The sequence below is a fragment of the Ochotona curzoniae genome, unplaced genomic scaffold (genome assembly GCF_017591425.1).
Source record: "Ochotona curzoniae isolate NIBS_2020 unplaced genomic scaffold, NIBS_Ocur_1.0 contig_3520, whole genome shotgun sequence".
Classification (NCBI taxonomy): Eukaryota; Metazoa; Chordata; class Mammalia; order Lagomorpha; family Ochotonidae; genus Ochotona; species Ochotona curzoniae.
The window spans coordinates 2,113,202-2,133,056 of record NW_024465894.1 but is presented as its reverse complement, the minus strand read 5'-3'; the positions used below and the strand labels follow the sequence as shown (position 1 = coordinate 2,133,056).

Sequence of the window (19,855 nt, the reverse complement as noted above, 5' to 3'; positions counted from 1 at the left end):
CAAACACCCTGGGGAGAGAAGAAGCTGGTGCTAAGACCTGCTTTTCTGCCATTGAATGTGCTGCTTGGCAATGTGCCTGGAGTTCCTTCCCCTTTTCTCTCTCTCTTTTTCTAGTTTGTATTTTGAAAAACTTTTAGACTAGAAGAGAGTCATAAAAATGTGAATACCAAACCTGGTGTTGTGGTGCAGAGGACTAAGCTATCAGAATGACCCAATGATCTCTGCTTGCAATCCCACTTCGCGCTAGTGCATCATGGATACGACAGATCGCGGCCCGCGTGCTCCGACCCCGCCACCACTGGGGACCCTCGATGGATGTCCTGTCTGCGGGCTTTGCTCGGGCCCAGTTCTGGCTGTTGAAAGTTTTTGGAGAGTGAACCAGTAGATGAAAATCTTTGTCTCTCTCTCTCTTTCTCTCTCTCTCTCTCTCTCCCCCCTCTCTTTTTCTCCCCCCCACCCCCACCCCATATATCACTCTGCCTTTTAAATAAATAACAAAATAAAATTATGCCTACCCCTCACCTGGCTTCCCCTGTGAACATGGTATAATTATCAAAAGCAGGAGATTCGCATTTCTTCAATGGGTTGGAGTTCCAGTTCCACCCCCAGCTCCAGCTCCTGCGACCACACACCCTGGGAGGCAGCAGGGGATGGTTCGAGTACCCAGCAAGCTTCAGATCCTACTGCAATTCCACCATTTTTGACCCAAATGGCCTTTTCTGGCCCAGGATCTGATTTAGTATCTCACGTGAGAGTCTCTTGGTGCCTCTTCTCTTTCCGTCCTCAATCTTTCCTCATCTCCTGTACCCTGACACTTCGGGGATGTACTGGTCAGCAATTTTGTGCAATGTCTCACATTCTGAGTTTGTCTGATGTTTTTCTCAGGATTGATATGGCTCATTTTTGGAAAGAAAACTACAGAAATGACGTGTCCTTCTCAAGGCCGGAGCCAGGGCTTTGGTGGTGCTCTGTTTTTTGTTTATGGTGATGTGAATTTCGATCGTTTGGTTACAGTGAAATCTGACAGCTTCTTCGGGGTATGAGACATGGGGATGTGTGTGAGTGGGTGGGTAGGTGCTACAGCTGTCAAGAGCGGCTTGGAATGCCCACATCCCATTTTGGAGGGACTGGGTTGGAGTTCCAGTTCCCCTCCCAGCCCCAGCTCCCTGCATGAGTCCAGCCACCCACACAGGACACTTGGATCGTGTCCCCGGCTGCTGCCTGTAGCTTGGGCATTCGGGGTGTGACTCAGAGAAAAGATTTCTCTCCCTCATTCTCTCTCTGTCTGTTTCTCTCTGTCCCTCAGCCTGTAAGATAAATAAATGACGCTTAAGTTGTAAGATATGAAGTATGCAGCTCCAGCAGTCCGTAACGTCTAATCTTAGACAAAATATCATAAAACAAGAAAATTCTGTTCCGTCTCCTATTCTGCCAGCTCTGTGCACTTGAGCCTTATTGTTCTCACCCAGAGCAAGAGAACAGCAGACTCTATGAAGCTCCAAGGGCATCTGGGCCCAGAGCATCCTGAGAGCACCTTGAGCAACCTGGCCTCACCCAAAGAATGTGAAGAATGATCACCTGTTTGAGGAGAGGCTCGGAAGTGGGTACACGAGGGACGCCCCCAGGCAGAGTCGCTGTGACTCATTAGCCTCACCACAATACCCTTCCACATGGCCCCGACCGTGTCAGTGGCCAGTCTCACCCCCAGAAAGGCTGACCTCCCGGCCCCTGGCGTCGGAAGGCCTGCGCCCCTGCCTGGGCTCCTTTGGCTTAGATTCCCCACCCATTCTTTTGGATATCTAAGCCATCAGATTGTGATTTAACAACAACAAAAGATTTTAAAAACCCAAAGCTCTAGGTACCATGCCTAGGCAGTGAGCAGGAATTGTGCAGTGTACTGAAATAATCATAGAGGCACTCAGCAAACATTGTTGAGGCAAGTCAGCTGGACAAATAAGGAAACCAGCAGTGGACAGCCACCTCCCTGAAGCGATGTGTTGGCTAAATAACCTCCCAGACTTCCCCAAGCAAGCATGCGTCCTGCTGCCTGCCTGTGCCTCTGACAGGGGGCCCTGACTGCCCCATCTTCCCACAGGAGAACCCTTCTTCCTTCTTTAAGGCTCAGCTGAGCATGCCTCTGCCGAGTCACTGGCTTCCTAGTTCCTTATCACGTTACTTCCTGGCGGAAGTTGCCCTGTCCGCCATTAACGCTGTCCTAATGCCATTATTGACTGACACATTCGTCACCGCTCCTGGAGGTGTCCCGAGCAGCCTTCAGTCTCTTTGACAACAACCATCTCCTTTTCCTTGCGTGCTCTGTGTCCCACTCCCTTCGGCAATTCATAAGCTCCCATCTCTACAGAGACCACGTCTGTCTAATCTAGATTGAGCCCAGGGCCTAAAATGAGCAAGGCTCAAATGTTTGTTGATTGACCAAATACATCCACAGATGGGCCTATCCGTGTCTTTTTTGGTGAAGTACGTTCGTAGAAGGCAGTGACCAGGCCTAATAATTAATAATAATAATAGCAATACTGCACATATTTGTTCCACTGGCCATTTTGTGTGTGGTTGTGGCCTGGTCTCTCTTCCTCTGCGCTAACTCTGCCTTTGCAGAATGCAACCTTCTCTCCCTTGGAGAGTTCCTTGCTACCTTGCAGCTCTTAGGTGAACTCCGTGTGAGAAGCATTTTGGTTGCCTTGGCAATGAAGCGCTTCAAAAACACACAGTCCCTTCTGGGGCTTAGGCCCACAAAGAGGGAACCCTCAGCTTTGTCCTGTTACTGTGAAAGACTTCAGAAGGCTCCATTACTACTTTTATTGAAAGAAGACTGTGATGACTGCATCTTTCCTCCTTGGACTCGCTTGGCCTGCCAGGAAAAGAAAGTCATGACTTTTAAAAGTTTATCCTGGGCCTGGCACGCTAGCCTTGCAGCTAGAAGTCCTCACCTTGCATGTACCGGGATCCCATTTGCACCAGTTCTAATCACAGCAGCCCCACTTCCCATCCAGCTCCCTGCTTGTGACCTGGGAAAGCAGTTGAGAACAACCCAAAACCTTGGGACCCTGCACCCGCATGGGAGACCTGGAACAATCTCCTGGCTCCTGGCTTCGGATTGGCTCAACTGCAGCCATCGCAGCCGCTTAAGAAATGAGTCAATGAATGGAAGATCTTCCTCTGTATATCTGACTTTGCAATAAAAATAAATAAATCGTTTAAAAAAAAAGTTTCTACTTCCCTACCTTATCCTCCCTCCAGCCTCAGGAGCAGAGAGGGGGAAGGCTACGGAGCTCAGCCCCAGCATCTCCTCCCACACAGCCCTGGACTGACATCCGTCCTGCCCTAGAGGGCAGAAGCACATGCCAACTAATCCTGTGCTCCCTGGAGTCAGGAAGTCCCGTCCTGCCCACGGTCCTCTCCCCCTTTCCAAAAGACCTAACCCCTACTGGGCAACAATAGCCTATGGACCCGGCCACACCTAAGGATGAATTGACTTGGTGTTGACCAGGAAAGGGTCTCCTGCAAATCAAAGCCGAAATGACTACTTAGAATTGCCAAGGTCAGGGTCAACATGGGAGCACACTTATCAGACGTGAAGAGCACAAGGAGGTCTCCAGCCCCTGCTGAGAGATGAAGAGGCAGCTTCACGTGCTGTGTGTGGAGTAAGGCAAGGCTGAATCTCAAAGGGGGAGTGGCCCTGGGCTCGGGCTGCAAGTGACCCAGTAGCCAGACCTGGAGATGAAAGAACTGAGGCCCCAGATCCATTCCTTTGGAGCTGCACCACCCAGGGCCTGCTCATCTCCCTGAGCCTCAATGACCTGCGTCTAGGTGGTGGAAGACATCAGCAAATCCCTCTCCAACAGGTATTGTGCGGTAGAAGAACAGTGCGTGTGGCATGGTGCACACCCTGCTTCTCCCACCTTCTCCTTCCTTCCTTCCTTCCCAGGAGTTTCTACCAGGAAATGAGTTGTGCCTCTTATGCCGGCTTTCTTTGGGCCATGCTTTGTGTGCGGTGTGCCTTATCGTTCCTCCATAGGCCAGAAGATTCTAGAAGGAAGGAAGCTTGTCTACATTCGGTCAGGTCCCTACAAACACACAGGTGAAGTCAGGGGGAAGGAATGCTAGACCTGCAGGTGTCAATGTGTGAACTAAGGCTATGGCATTATAAACTAACTACAGGATGACACACGATCCCCCAAAAGCATCCATTTCTTCAAAACTTTCTGGCTTTCTTTACTCGTAGGATACCAAGGAGGTGTTTGATAAATACTGAATGAGTGGGTGAATAAATGAATGAACTTGCTTTTGGATAAGCACAGCAGTAAAGAAAAAGAAATTTAACTTTGTCTTCTAGACTTTGAACGCCTCTGCCAACAACTAAATATCTTGCAGAGAGTGCAGATGGTGGCCTGTACAATGAACAATTCAATCTTTAGAAAATGAAACAGTTTTGCCAGCAAACTCCATTTTTCTCCATGAACACATTGTCAATAACATGTGCTCTCAAATATGTGGCGAAATTGATGACTGGGCCCTGATTTATGGAAACAACAACAAATTAAATGATTACCTTTCTCCTTCCTAGCTTAGGGTCCTTCGCACCAGCCGTGAATTTTTTTTCCCCTGCCCTCTTGTGCTTAGAGGAGGCCTAATTAAAATGCCTCCTCGTGCAATGGTGTGTGTGGAGTAGAGGAAGGCTTTCTTAATTTAAAACCAGGAAGGGAAAAGCCACTTATGTGCTAATGGAGATTAACTTAGAGAGCCACTGGCTCTTGCTCCTCGCATAAAAGCAGACATTGAGAGAATGCTTCATACCAACACTTTCGTGGCCACTTATTTAGCCCCGTGGAGGAAATTCTCGTGCTTGGGAACAGACCGGAAGCTTTGGGTTTGGATGAGACGAGGCGAGGAGATGGCTGGGCTGCGCGGGGAAATGGCACCCTCCACATCAGGTATTGGGGCTAATGCCTGACAATGACAGCCTGATCCCTCCTTCTGGATGGTTTGGAACCTGTGTTTGGAAGAAGCGCATTACGCAAACATACGTAGAAATGCAAGCATTGATTGTAGCACCTTGTTTCCCTCTGGCGTGGACTTGACATGACGATGGCTCAGCAGTCCAGGCTTCACTCCTGGGGCTCCTCCGGGGCTGGGAACTGCTTCACTCCCTCAGGCCGAGAGAATTCCGCACTGGCTCGGGCTCAGACGCTGGGGGCTCTCCTTCCGTGCTAAGACAGCTCCTAACTCGAGGGCCTGGCTGTGGACGTGGCACACTTTCCGGCCTCGACTCTGCAGGTGTCAGCCAGCCATCTATGAGCGCGCACAGAGGCAGAGAAAGGCACCAGCGAACAGTCTGTGACTGCCCACCCCTGTGACTGGAGTGCCGCCACCCATTGCCAAGGACCAAGCCGCAGGCTCCTTGCTCACCACTCACGTTTTGTTTTTAGATTGTGTTTATAGAAGGTGAAAAATGTAATGCATTTCATATATCTCTTTTTAAAAATATCTATTTATTTTTATTGGAAAGGCAGATATACAGAGAGGAGGAGAGACAGAGAGGAAGATCCATTCACTGACTTACTCCCCAGGCAGCCACAACGGCCAGAAACAAGCCAATCCGGAGCCAGCAGCCAGGAGCTTCCTCTGAGGCTCCCACAGGGGTGCAGGGTCCTGAGGCTTTGGGCCGTCCTCCACTGCTTTCCCAGGCCACAAGAGGGAGCTGGATGGGAAGTGCGGCTGCCTGCCGGGATTAGAACCAGCACCAATATGGGATCCAAAATTTCATATATCTGGATGTAAGAATATAATGTTATCCCCTACTCTACCTTCCCTCCCACACATGCTCGCATGTCCCCTGTCCCATCTCATTTATTTGGGTCTCTCTTTCTCTCCCTCTCTCTTTCATTAGTCTGGCTAAAGGCTTGTGTATTTTAATCTTTTCAAAAAAAACAGCTTTTCATTTTGTTCATCTTTTGCAGCTTTTTTTTTTAACCTCAATTTCACTTAATCCTGCTCTGAGTTTTCTTAATTTCTCGCATCCTTCCAAATCATTCCATGTATCTTCTTAGACCATAAGTAGACATCAACAAGAACAGCAGAAAATTTACAAATACATGGGAACTGAACAAAATGCTCCTCAATAACCCATGGGTCCCCGGAGCAATTAAAAGGGAGAGCAAGAAAGCAAATGACAATGGAAGCACAACATACGGAAGCCGTGGGATGGAGCAAAGGCAGGATGAAGAGGGACGGGGACAGCAGTAAACACACGCATTTCACAGGACACACCACAAGTAATGACGCGCCCCAAGGACTCAGGCAGGAACGCACGGAGTCCAAGCGTAGCACGTATGATCTGGATGGCTCAGGGACACGTTGCCTGGGGCACAGTGCCCGTCTCTGGCCTGGGCCACCATAACGCAGCGCTACAGCCTGCACAACTTCAGCAACAGGAATGTCTTAGCTCACAGTCCTGCAGGCTGGAAGTTCAAGCTCGAGGTGCCGGCAGTGTTGGTTTCCCCAGAGGCCAGACTTGCAGACGCCAGCTTTCTCCCTGTCTCTTCGCCAGGTGCCCCTCTGGGCACCCACGGTGTGACTCTGTGGTCAGGGCCCTCTTCTCCCAGGACACCAGCTGGACTAGAATGTCTGACTTAGCAGCCTGTTCTTTAATCCGTGTCGTGACCCTCAGTGCCAGGGTGAGGCCTTCCGAACGAGGGGCAAACAAGACGTTCTGGAACCCAGGCTTCCCCAGTGTTTGCCAACAGAATGGTGGTCATCACTGTGCACAGCTCTTTCACCAAAGCACCACCCCGGCCCCGGCCCTGGCACTGTGAGGAAGCAGCCTGTAGCTATGGGAACCTTCCAGGCAAGCTTTCCATTCACTTCTTGTATGCGGCTTCATTTATAGCCATGCTTGGAAGAACTGAAAGTTTTCTAGTAAATTTCATAAGTGAGGCATTTGGATCACATCTCCCTGCTGCTCAACAGCCGATCCGGGGGTGGAGGAAACCCTGAATTGCTTGGAGAAGGAAGGCCTGGCTCGGAGCCTTTTCAGTGCACTGAGCAATCACCACCACGAGCCCGAGGTGCCCTCTGGAGAGCAGAGAGGGAAGGGGAAGCCAGGAGCAAGAGTTCAAGCCCAGGCCCCTCCTCCTAGATGCATGGGGAAGCCGATAGCACAGGGCCATATTGACTTGAACTTGTTAGTAAGATTTGGTGCGCACGTGCACCCACGTGTATGTGTGTGTGTGTGTGTGTGTGTGTGTGTGTGTGTGTGTGCTCCCAAGGTGTTTATTAGCAGGAAGCTGGAATCAGGAACCGAGCTGGTATTCAAATCCAGGCACTGGATGCACACGTCCCAGGTTGCACTTTCACTGCTGGGACAAATGCCCATGTTGCAGCTTGGCACTGTTGCCAACACGAACAGAAGCATCTCAGGCGATATCTTTTCTCCTGACAGCGTCTCGGTGGGCTTGAATTCTTCCTAGCACACTTGGGAAAACGCTGGCAGTCCAGGGAGGCTTCATTAGGGATGCAGACACATCCTGCCTTCATCCCAGCTTCCCTGGAAAGCCGCCGTGGGGGTAAGGGGCAGGTGACCTCGTGAATGTCAGCGTCTGTGTTGTAAAGAGGGCCATCCGTTTGGGGAGAATGCTCACTCTTGGTAGCGATCAACTTGGCAAAGGGTCGTAGTGCTGAGCCAGCTGCAGGGGCATGGTGATGGGAAAACCTGAGTTCGGGTCCTACTTTCCAGGCAGGTGATCATGGCGGTTGCTTGCATCTCTGCCCTGTAGTTTCCTGATCTAAAAGCAGGATTTCCTAAGGCCTGCCTTTGCTGATTTCATAAGGATTAAATAAAGCAGTAGCCATCAAGCTGCAGGGAAATGGGAAGCACCCAGCACAGGGAAGCGTCACCGAAACAGAGACAAACCCTTGCTAGAAAGCCAGTGGTTCAGCCTGAATTATCTGACTCTGCGTTCCAATCCACCACCACCAACCCACTTTTGCAGTGTAGACACGACCACAGATAGTGCCACCGTGGGTTTAGACACATAATCATGGTGTCTAAAAAAAAAAAATCTGCCCTATTTATTTTCCATACTTGTTCCTAAATGGCAGCCGCTCACATCTCCGGCAGCAGTCAAGTCCCCTCGCCATGTCCATGCAGTGAATCTCGTTGGTTGTAAGTTAGACACAATAAATAACGCTGGGCTGTGCGCGCACTTAGAGAGGATGGGTTCCGCTGTGAATCATGGCGGTGGCGGGGTGGACTTTAAGCTGTCCGGGTTGTTTATGGGAGTGTTTGCCAGCATGTAGGCCTCTTTCAAACAATTTAAGGGCTTTTTTGGAGTGTACAAATGCAGCTCAATAAAAATGGGTACAGGGAGGTTGCTTTCTTCCCACCTTCCACAGCCAGGGACCAAGAAGCAGCCATCTACGAGACCAGCACGTGTGTAATTGCTGAACATGAAATTATAATTAACACTGAAGCCACCAGGGACATTTTCCCTTTCCATTGTCAGATCTTCGCCACCTTTCCAATTTATCTCCACGAAGGGTGACAAGCGCTGGACAGCGTCTCAATCCTTATCATTTTTCACGAGATAGCTTTACTGAGCAACGCGCCTGCACAAGACGCTAGCGAGTTCCATGGACAGCAATAAATACTCGCGAGACAACAGGCCTTGAAGTCAGACAAAGCTAAACCCAGAGGCCGGCTCTCCACCTGCTTGACCTTGATTGAAGCTCCTGACCAGTCCAGCCACCTGATTTCTCATCAGGGACAATGAGCTCAATTGTCAGCTAGTATTAGAAAGTGCAGCACTTATAATGAGCATTTAATACAGTGGTAGGTATCATTAATTTTTTTTTTTTTTGCTTTCTTCTTAGCATCTACGTCAAGTGTTTTGAAATGCTATTTTATCCTTTTTCTTGCAATAGGAAAAACTTTCTGAGCATAACCTCTGAACTGACAAGTGATTTCTTTTCAACACTTGTTAATGCAAGAACTAAAGAGCCTCCTGCTACTTCGATTTTCAAATTTCCAGAAGGAAAGCATAATTCATTTCCTATAACCCAGTGACTACTCATTTCTAGCACATAAGCAGAATTTTATATACAGTAGGTATTTTTAATTTATTCTATGTCTCATTCCACAACATTTTGAGGTGCTGTACTGCATGCAATGCAGAAAAGTTATAAAAGAAATGAAGATCACTACATAAACTCACACTTTGTGCGGCACTTGTTGTATACCAGGCAGCAGTGGAAGGTCCTATTATCTCCCAACTTAGCACATAGAGAAGTTTAAGTTCAGAAGAGGCAAGTCAGTTCCTACAATACACACAGCTATACGAAGGCAGATGAAAATATTTCTTACCTTTCTTAAAATCTGACTTGCTAATTCATTTTTATTTGAAAGACAGAGATCTTCCATCTGCTGGTCCCAAATGCCCATTTTAACTCGGGTTGGGCCAGGTGGAAGCCAGCAGGCTGATGGCCATCCAGTCTTTGGAGCACCCTGTTACCCTCCCAGGGTTTGCATTAGCAGAAAGCTGGATGGGAAGCAGGTGTCTGAGTCACAGACCAGGGACTCTGCTGCGGCATGAACCTGTCCTAGGTGCATCTCGGCCGCTGCACCCAGCAGCCACCCCTCAGAGATTCACAAATCTACTTAAGAGGAAAGGAAGAGGGGACGTGGAGAGAAGTGCATGGCTCCGGGCTGCAGCTTTAGTAGGCTCCCCAGTCACTGTGACTGGACACCAGTCTGACTCTGAGCTTCCTCCCAGCAAAAGCAAAAAGGCGAGCATGCTCCATCCCAAACCTGACCTTTTCCACAGAGACAAGGTCCACCTGGATTTCAGACAAGCCAAAGCCTTTGCTAACGCTTCACGTCTGGTAGAAATTTCTTGCCCAACTTTTATAATACATTGGAGCCCAATAAAGACAATAGAAGGGCCCCATGATAGAACTAAATATCTAAAACTGAAAGAATCTCTTCCTATAAAAATAAATGAAAACCATTCCTTCCTATGGGAAAAAAAAAAAGGTATGTTTCACTTAACCCTGGGCTCCATCTCTTTTTGATAATTGTTCAATCCAAGCTTTGTCAATGCGTCATACTGAGAGACACTCCTGTTAACAAAGCTGGTGAGGGTATTCGGGGGGTGGGGGGAGTCTGCCTCTCCGTCTTATCATTTTTATTTAGATTGACATGCCTTTGATTATAATTAGGGATAACCATTCAGCAGTTAAGACTCCATAATCCCACCATTAGTTGTCAAGAGGTTTTCATAGAGCAAACTCCCCTGCCATCCTTTCATTTCTGCTTCCTCGGGTAGCCTGCCGTTGAAGCCTGTGTTTGAAGACAGGTTTGCTACTGCCCTTGAAATCTTCTAAGCTGACACACAAGTGGGGACCCGAACGACAGCGTCTGCGCCACTCTCAGGCAGCCCCTTGTCCTCCTGGCCGACAGTCCTGGTGGGTGCTCCACGGTGTCACCTGTTTTTGCACATGGCAACGGAGGGATCTTGAGCCGCTTCAAGGTTTACCCCAAAGATACACAGAAAGGAGCTTTTTGTTTAATCTTTCCAATTTGCCCACTTTGCTAGACACACAGGTGGAGCTCCACCTACACCGCACGGGCCTAGCACTGACGGGAAAACTCCCCTGGGTGATAAAGCCACAGGCTCGTGCTCGCCCGGTTTGTGTCATGACGCATCTATCATGCATTTGAGACACACGGCTGATTTATTACAAGTCATGCTTTAAAAGAGGAAGTTCAAAAGTTGAGATTTTTCCAGTGTGTCTGCTATGACCTGCAGCCATCCGTATTTAGGTGCTGCAAGGCAAAGGCCACCAAGATCAGTAACAGTCCCGCCCTCTTGTTCTTCAAGGCTGATACAGCGTCCACTGCAGCAAGAGCTAAGGGCTCCTTTGTCCGGATCTGACTTGCCTTGGGAGCAACTAGTACAGAGGCCAAAAGCGAAGGCTCTGAGGGGCAGGCGTTTGTCATAGCAGCCAGGCTGCTGGCTGGGACACACACATCTCCTCAGATGCCTGGCTCAAGTCCGGGCTCTGCTGCTGTTCTGTGCAGTCCTGGAGGCAGCAGGGATGGCAGCAGGAGCTGGACTCCTGCCAACCAGGTGAGAGACCTAGGTTGAACAGCCGGCCACCAGCTCTGCCAGGCTGAACCTCACCATAACGGGCACTTGGCATCTGACGAGATTGGGTGCATTCAGGGTGGTATGGCTGTAGACCATCGCGGGCACTTGGCATCTGATGAGATCGGGTGCATTCAGGGTGGTATGGCCGTAGACCATCGCGGGCACTTGGGACATGAGCTAGTCGGTGAGCACTTCTCTCCCTGTCTGTCTGCCTCCCTCTCTCTCAAATAAATAATTTTAAAAATTTAGCAGTCTAAAACAATAAAATGAACAATTACAACCCAAATGTTCATGATAAACTGATTTTCTTTTTCACTGACTCAACTTCTTGGAGGTTTGATAGAAGAAAAAGAATCCCAGTGGATTTCTGAAACTTGGTCATTTTGTTTTGTCTGGTGTTTCTGGTGGCCTCCATGTCCAAGAGCAATTAGTCCAATTAGTCCGCACCTCCACTTTCAGTGGGCAAACTACATGGAAGAGAGGAAAGAAGAAAAGGGATAAATAGATAAGATTTTTTAAAATTGCCCACCTCCTCACGTGAAGCCGTGTCTGACATCAAAGCCCTCGCTATGTGTAGGCAACTGTGTGGCTCGTTTTCAGAACTGAAATTTCTCCACCAAAGAGTTTCTTCACACAAAGATTTCTCTTAGGAAAAACTAAATGAAGCCCCAATGAGAACATTCAGCAGCATAGGTAGGCAATTTGAATTTTCAAGTTGTAAATTGATTTGCAAAATATTAACTTGAGGTTTCTCCCAAGATTGCACTGTTAAAATTCCCATGTCTCCATTCCTACTATGCCTCATTGTCATAGGAGTTTTTGATGTTAATATTTTATGTTTTTTCAGCAAATGTGCTTTAAGTTTCAACCAGTTTTGCAAAGCTCTAGATCAGGAGTCAGTTTCTCTGACCCCATCACTTAAGCATCATGGGAAGAAATTATTTTAACTCCCTCGATCTCAACCTCTTTATCTTTGGGGTATTAATATTTATCCAATATATTTCAGAACATGCTGCAGAATGGCAGATAATACCATCCATGATCCGTCAAATACCAGGGATGCCCCAACCCTAGAGACACCCCGACCACCCTGTGGCTGGCCATGAAGCCCAACAATGCAGCAGAGATGGAAGAGGGACAGACAGGACTAAAGGGAACATGAGGACCTGGTACCTGTTAGTGGCTCTATAATTAATACACAAATAATTATAACCCTTGTCTGGCTCTACTTACAAATCTTGCCAAACCCTACGCACGCTGCTGATGACTGATTCGATCTGTAATTAGAACTTTTATTGATTCCTGTTGTATTTTTGCAGTAGTCGCCCCACATACTATGAGCAACTCGCATGGAGTAGCCATGCTTGGCCTCAGCTACCAACCAAGAGGCTGCTCGTGGGATCTGCTTCCTGTCCCCTGGAACGCACGGTGCCCCTCATTCTGAGCTGTGAGAACTAATCACACCCACTCTCTATTTCCCCTCCCTTCATTTTCAACTTTGATGTCTGCTGGAGTCTCACCCTTAGATCTAGAAAAAAGATCCTCCTTTTTTTTTTTTTTTTTTTTTAAAGATTTATTTTTATTATTTTTTATTGGAAAGGCGGATATACAGAGAGGAGATACAGAGAGGAAGATCTTCCATCCGATGATTCACTCCCCAAGTGAGCCGCAACGGGTCGATACTATGCCGATCCGAAGCCAGGAGCCTCTTCTGGGTCTCTCACGCGGGTGCAGGGTCCCAAAGCCTTGGGCTGTCCTCGACTGCTTTCCCAGGCCACAGGCAGGGAGCTGGAAGGGAAGCCGGGCTGCCGGGATTAGAACCGGCGCCCATATGGGATCCCGGGCGTGCAAGGCAAGGACTTAACCACTTGCGCCACCGCGCCGGGCCCGAAAAAGATCCTCCTTTTAAGATGAGAGTTGGGGAGGGCGCCAGGGAGGGTTGTAGGGGGCAGCACAATGGTTCAACTGGCTAATCCTCCCCACTTCAAGTGCTGGGATCCCACATGAACGCTGGTTCACGTCCCAACTGCTCCACTTCTCATTCAGATCCCTGCCTGTGGCCTGGGAAAGCAGCAGAGGATGGCTCAAAGCCTTGGGACCCTGCACCCACATGGGAGACTGGGAAGAAACTCTTGGCTCCTGGCTTCAGATCCGCTCCTGGCTTGGGTTTGGCTCAGCTCTGGCTGTGGAAGCCGCTCTGGGAGTGGACCAATAAAATGGATGGAAGATCTTCCTGTCTGTCTCTTCTCCTCTCTGTAAATCTGACTTTCCAATAAAAATAAACAAAATTTTACAAAAAAAAAAAAGACTGCGGTAGGGACCATCAGTGTGGCACAGCATGGTAAGAAACACTTGCCCTGCCAGCATCCCGCGTGAGAGTGCTAGTTTAAGTCCTGGCTGTCATGCTTCTGATCCAGCTTCCTGGGATAGCAATGACTGATGGCCCCTGCCATCCATGTAGGGGACCCAGATGGATTTCCTGGCTCCTAGATCCACCAGACCTAGTCTTGATCACAGCATTTGGGGTGTGAACCAGAAAACAGAGGCTCTCTCTCTTCCACTTTCTCCTTGTCCCCTCTGTTGCTGTATTGTTAAAATAAACACATCTTTTTTAAAAAAAAGAAAGTCAAGGAGGAATGAACAGCCAGCAGGAGCAGACTGCAGCACCGTGGCTCAGTATCTCAGCTCTCTGCTTGCATTCTGCTCCCGTCACAGGACCACTGACCTCCCCAAGAACCCAGCTCCTCCGTCAGCCTCGGTGGGACCTAGGGAAACTCCACAACCACAAACAGCCTCACAGCCAGGCTTTAATAGAAAACACTCCCACTTGGAATTTAAAACCAACTGTACTGAGATACTCCTGGGGAAAGGCATCTAAATCATTAATGCTGTTGGTGTTTAACTCTTTCAGGCAGCACGGCCACCGTACAAGGCGTTTCAGAAGCCAGGACTCCGGAGGCCACGAGGATGGCCACCTCCACAGCTGCCCCTCCCCGCTTGTCTTATAGGCTGGAACATGTTGCCATCCTGACTTTGTGCACTACAGCTTCATGACACTGACATGAGGGCAGACACGGGTTCATGTGGCCAGCACGGCATAGACACACGGGCGCCGTCATCCTCAGGGCCACAGGAGCCTTTCACACCTGGACCCCAGAAAGTCAATTCTGAAATCAGGGCAGAGACCACTGGGACTGGACAACTTCCTTCGTCTTTGTACGAGAAGACCACAGGGCTGTTTTCCGGAAGGTCACAGTCCGATATATCCCTGATGTTTTGTAGGGAGGAAAAAGACCGGCTGTGTGTTTGATTAGATGTAATGGGTCCCCATCACATCCTAACCACTAAGCTAAAGAAAACAAACAGGCAAAAACAAAACAAAACAGGTCCGGCGCAGTCGCCTAATGGCTAAAGCCTTCACCTTGCATGCACCGGGATCCCATATGGGCCCCACCTTCCATCTAGCTCCCTGTCTGTGGCCTGGGAATACATTCCAGAATGACCCAAAACCTTGGAGTTCTGCACCCACATGGGAGACCCGGAAAAATTCCCTGGCTCCTGGCCTTGGGTCAGCTTAGCTCCAGGCATTGCAACTACTTGGTACGGAAGATCTTTCTCTCTGTCTAAATTTCACTTTCCAATAAAAATAAATAATTGCTTTTAAAAAAAAAGCTGCTTCCCTACTCTACTTTTTACTTATCATTTTAAAGAGTTTGTTTATTTGAAAAGAGGAGTGACGGAGAGTGGGAGAGACAGAGAAAGATTTCTCCATATTTCATTGGGTGGGAGTGGATCAGCCAGAACACAGGAACCCCGCTCTCTATCTGGGTCTCCCTTGTGGGACCAGGAGCTCAGACCATCGTTTGCACTTTCCGATGTGCATCAGCAGAGCGCTGGATGGGAGGCATGGCAGCCAGGACTCCAAGCCACACGCCAAGACTACCGGCCTTGCGAGCATCAGCTTACCTCACTGTGCCACACTATGCCAGTCCTATTTTGTATCAGCTATGTTACAATGGACCAATTGCTGACCTCGTTGAGATCTTCTATTTAAAAAGAGAGAGAAAACGTTTGAAGAGTTGTCAGTAATGTGTATAAAGTGCCTGGATTTTGATCAGTACGCAGTAACTGGTTGCTGATATTGTTATTACATGCTCTTTCTTACCAGTAAATCATTTAAAACGTCTGTTACGCTATTTTGTACACAAGTGCTGCACACCTGTCACGTGCAGTCTCATTGTCAACGTTTCTATTCTGCTGGAAACCAGAAAGCTTTCCTTTGCCAAAGGAAATGGTCTTTAGATCTAAGGTGCTTTCTCATTTGAATGAGCACTAGTATTAAACAACAGAATATTAACAAAGGACTCCGCTCAGATGGGGTTAATGGAAATTGTATGATTTCCACACAGTAATCCAAACAGTTAAAAAAAAATTTGGCGATGGGAGACGGAGGTTCAGTGGATCGCCTGGAGTGGCACTTCCCCGCCACACGGCATTCACGTGTTCTGACTCAGGAATCCCACACTTGGAATTGAGGTCCGTGGAAACAGCCCAACATGGCGAGAGAAGCTTTAGGCACAGAGACGGCAAGCAGTATATGTGATTGAGTAAAATTGCAAGGAAATTACACGAGCAGCATTATCAGGATGATTTAGGAAGCCGAGAGTGGTTCAGTAAAGTGTGAGCATTGGTGCGCTGGAACTCAGGAACCCTCTGCAGAGCTGCGTCCCTGGAACGGGTTCACACAGGAGCATCCTGCAGCAGCACCTCTGCTCACAACAGCGTGGGAAGAGAGAAGACCCACCGGAAACGCACCGAGGGAATGGGGCCCTCTGGATGCTGGGCCACAGGTGGATTTTTTTTTTTCAAATGTTCTATGATTGAGGGGAAAAAAAAAAAAACATACACAGTATTTTCCCCTTTTTAATTATGGTAAAACAGACAATTCCATTTTAAGTACTTTTGAGTATACAATCCAGTTGGTTATATTTGTAGACAATAGCTAACAGTGAATGCCAATCATCTTGTTTAAAACTCACACTGTGTGGCGGAGGGAAGGACAGAAGAGGGAAGAAAAAGGGAGGGAACGGATGGAGAAGGGAGAGGAGGAAGTGGAGGAGAGAGGGAAGAAAAGGGAAGGGCAGGCAGGAGGAGGAGGAGTGAGCGAGGGAAGATCCATGGTTTACCTCTGTATCTCCTCGCCCTTGGCAGCCACCATTGCTTTCTCTGCTCCTGTGAGTCTGCACTACGGCTCAGTTAGCTGAATTCTCATCTTCCAAGTGCCAGGGTCGCATATGGGAGCCAGTTCCATGTCCTGGCCGCTCCACTTCTCACCCAGCTCCCTGCTTGTGGCCTGGGAGAGCAGTCGAGGACGGCCCAAAGCCTTGGAACCCTGCACCGGCGTGGGAGACCTGGAAGAGGCTCCTGGCTCTGGATCAGCTCAGCTCCAGCCATTTCAGACACTTGTGGAGTGAACCAGTGGGTTATCTGTCTCTCCTTCTCTCTGTAAATCTTTCTCATAAAAAGGAATCTGTAAGGACAATTGTCTTCTTTTTCACCCTGCATGGCAACCTGCAGGCTGGTCCATATGGTGCGTGTGTTAGCACTGCCTCCCCTTCTGGGGCTGCCTCTGTGCGGTGGGCTCGGGACCACCTTCCCCAGCAAGGGGTGCGGGCACTGCCTCCGTCTCCGCCTGTCGTGAACTGTGCCTCTGAACTCGGGTCTGCAAACACCTGCGCCATATGTGAATGTTTTATCGTTTTTCAGGCTTCAAATATGAGTTCCTCCCCAACTCCCAGGTTCGAATTCGGCTCCCCCTTTGCAGAGCCTTTCATCCGGGTGCTTTCCAGCCGGGACTAGGTTGACCGTGCTCAGAACGTCAGTACCGAAGAAGTGCAGGCTGGCAATCCGGCCGCCCTGGGGAAACGGCCACGCGGGCTGCACCTCGGAAAATAACGCATCTTTTCTTCTTGTTCTGATTCCCGTTGCAGGACAAATGCCTTAGCCTCCACCTCCCAGCCTGGACCCGCCTCGTGCGAAGGCCTTCTTCATTGCATCACACGCCCTGACACTGAACTCGCCGAACGCCTCTTGACACCCCGCTCTGAGAAGGCTGCCAAAAAAAAAGTCACCCCAGCCATTTCTCTTCATCCTCACTAACAATTTGGTAATGAATTATTGATTTCCACTTCTCTGCTTATGGACGATATTAGATTTTCATTGATAAACTGCAATGGGCCTGTCTCGTCTCCACGGTCCTCTTCTCGCTGTCCCGAGAAAACAAAGTGCCACTGAAGAGAAAGAGTGATGGAGGACGCTGATGGACTTACTCCGTCAGCCTCTAACAGGCAAGGGAGGGGAGACTCCGCGTTCGCAGTGTAATCTCCAAGTAGGCTGCCCTCGGTGTAGACATTTGGAAGCTTGCTTTTCATGGTAATGTCCATTTCCTATTTATAACCCCCCTGGGAACGTTTGTCTAAAGGAAATGTTTCTGTTCAGTGTAACAATTACGGTTGCACCTGGATTGCCCAGTCCTGCCCCTGCACTGGGGAGCGATTCATCACCGCAAAGAAGAATTATTCAGTTAAACCAGAGTTTGAGCCAAGAAACACTCCGAATCGCGTTCATCTTCTGTGAAAGTTGTTCAGACAGTTAGGCTTAACCATGTTGCTGCCAAAGACTTTTTCTATGCAGGCGGAAGGCATCTACGGCTTCATCATTATCTTTTCGATGAGTTTGGCTTTTTTTTTTCTTTTTAACCATTGTAAGCATGCCCACTGCCACAGGAGATCTGGTCCGGGGGAGCCAGCAGGGGTGATGGGCAGGCCAGGAGGCCCACCCCACAGCTGTGCCCGCGGCTGTGCCCACGCCGCAGGACCTGCTGTTGACAGCTCTCAAATGCAGCTGGCTTCCTTTGGAAGCAACAGAACGCCTGAAACAGGGTGTCCATGTTAAATGTGTTCCCGCAACTTTTTTCATTAAAACTTTAAGGGCCCAATTTTAATTTGTGGAATATTCCCGTTAATAATGAGATCTAATTAAGACATCCATTAAAAGCCCGTTAAAGTTAATTTAACGTAAAAATTCCAATAGAACTGTATTAGATTTTCTCCATTAAATTAACGTTATGGATTTTTAACGGATGTCTTAATTATACGTTATTATTAACGGGAATACTGTATTACACAGATTAAAATCAGGCCCTAAGTCAACTTGGAAAAAGCTGAGAGCATGTTCTGATATTAAAAGTCTTGCATGCCTAGCGCACAGTTTGGAAGAGCAGGGGTAGGTGTGTATACTATAGTTAAACAATTCCTACATAACTCAAAACAACCTGTAATAGACAAATCCATGATTCCACTGAAACAGTGGATTGGCTTATTCTCGAAGGACACGTAAGCCTGCACTGTGTTGCAACATCTGCTCCGCTCTAGGTGAAAATCTTGAACTATTGTAGGCATGACCTACAATCTAGATGATTTTTGAAACAAAGGAAGTAGTTTGTGTTGTTTCAATTATAAAGATGATCCGCCCCCCTAAAAAAAAAAAAAAAAAAAAAACCCTCAGTAATGAGAAAATGAAACCAAACCATGATCTTTTCTCATAGAGTCTGCCTTTGGAATGGTTTTGGAAATTTTGACATGATCCCTAAATTCAACATTGGGATTAAAAAAAAAAGGAGAAGAACTTCTTATTTACCTCCTAGGGAAAGTGTTGCCCTTATGCCACATATAATAGCAAATTGCTTTTTTTATGGCATGCATAACCTAGATGGGAAGAAATATGGCGCTTCGGGGAAGGAGGGAAAAAGTAAATGAAGTTCCAGGAATGTCATTCTGAAGTAATGAGGCATGGACAGAAAATATACCCCTCACATCATCGGATTGAGATGGCAGTCGAAATAGCTTCATTGAGGTGTCAGCACCCATCCATCCATCAATCACCCACAAGGAAAAATAGCAACAGTACAACCGGGCAGCTTTTATGGGATTTACTCATGGGCATAGGGAACAGCGGCTCAAATGTAGTTCTGACATGAAAAGCAAGGTGCTGATATTACTTTTTATGATGGGAGGATCATAAAGTGAATTGAGAACAGCGAGGTCTGTCTTTGCTTAACCTATTCAACCAGAAATGAATGGAGCTCAACTGGAAAGGAGCAGTCTCCGGGTAGGTTAAGATGGAAGGGTGGGCCCTACTCGGCACCGTCCTTCAACAACAAGATTCTATTACAGGAAAAGCAAGGCATTAGCATTGGGGTTCATGAAGCTGTTAAAAATGGCCTGCTCCAACCTAGGGTTGTTAGACCAAGTTACATAAGTCAGGTCCTGCCACAGCTCTCCAAAAACAAGCTCCTGAGCTCTTGCTCCCCGTTAGGGGGAGAGGCAAAGAATAGAGTTTTCAATGCCTCCGTGGAAACGCTCTCCCTCCTAAGAAAGAAAAATAAATAAACCGTCTGGATATACAACCTAGATGGCTTTATTAATGCAGCCTCTACAGTAGGGCGGGAGGGAGGCGAGAGACAAACATGCTGATAAATTGGGGGAAACTCATGGACTGACGCTTGGCAGCCGAGAGCTTCGCTGCCGAGGGGGAGCGTCTGATCTTAGGAAACAAGGTCTGGGCTTACCCTGAGATCCGTGCAGCTCTCAGAATGTTCCTAGGCACCAGGCCTGCCCAGATTTGGAACG

General features: G+C 48.3%; 1 protein-coding gene across 1 annotated transcript in view; it reads left to right on the top strand.

Moving 5' to 3' along the window:
* TSHZ2 (teashirt zinc finger homeobox 2) overlaps window positions 1–17,524 on the top strand; it is a 389,161-nt gene extending 371,637 nt beyond the window's left edge. Inside the window, exon 3 of the mRNA XM_040981292.1 lies at window positions 17,156–17,524. The gene's annotated coding sequence lies outside the window, so the exon portion shown is untranslated. The remainder of the gene's footprint in view (window positions 1–17,155) is intronic.
* Window positions 17,525–19,855: the final 2,331 nt, after the last annotated feature.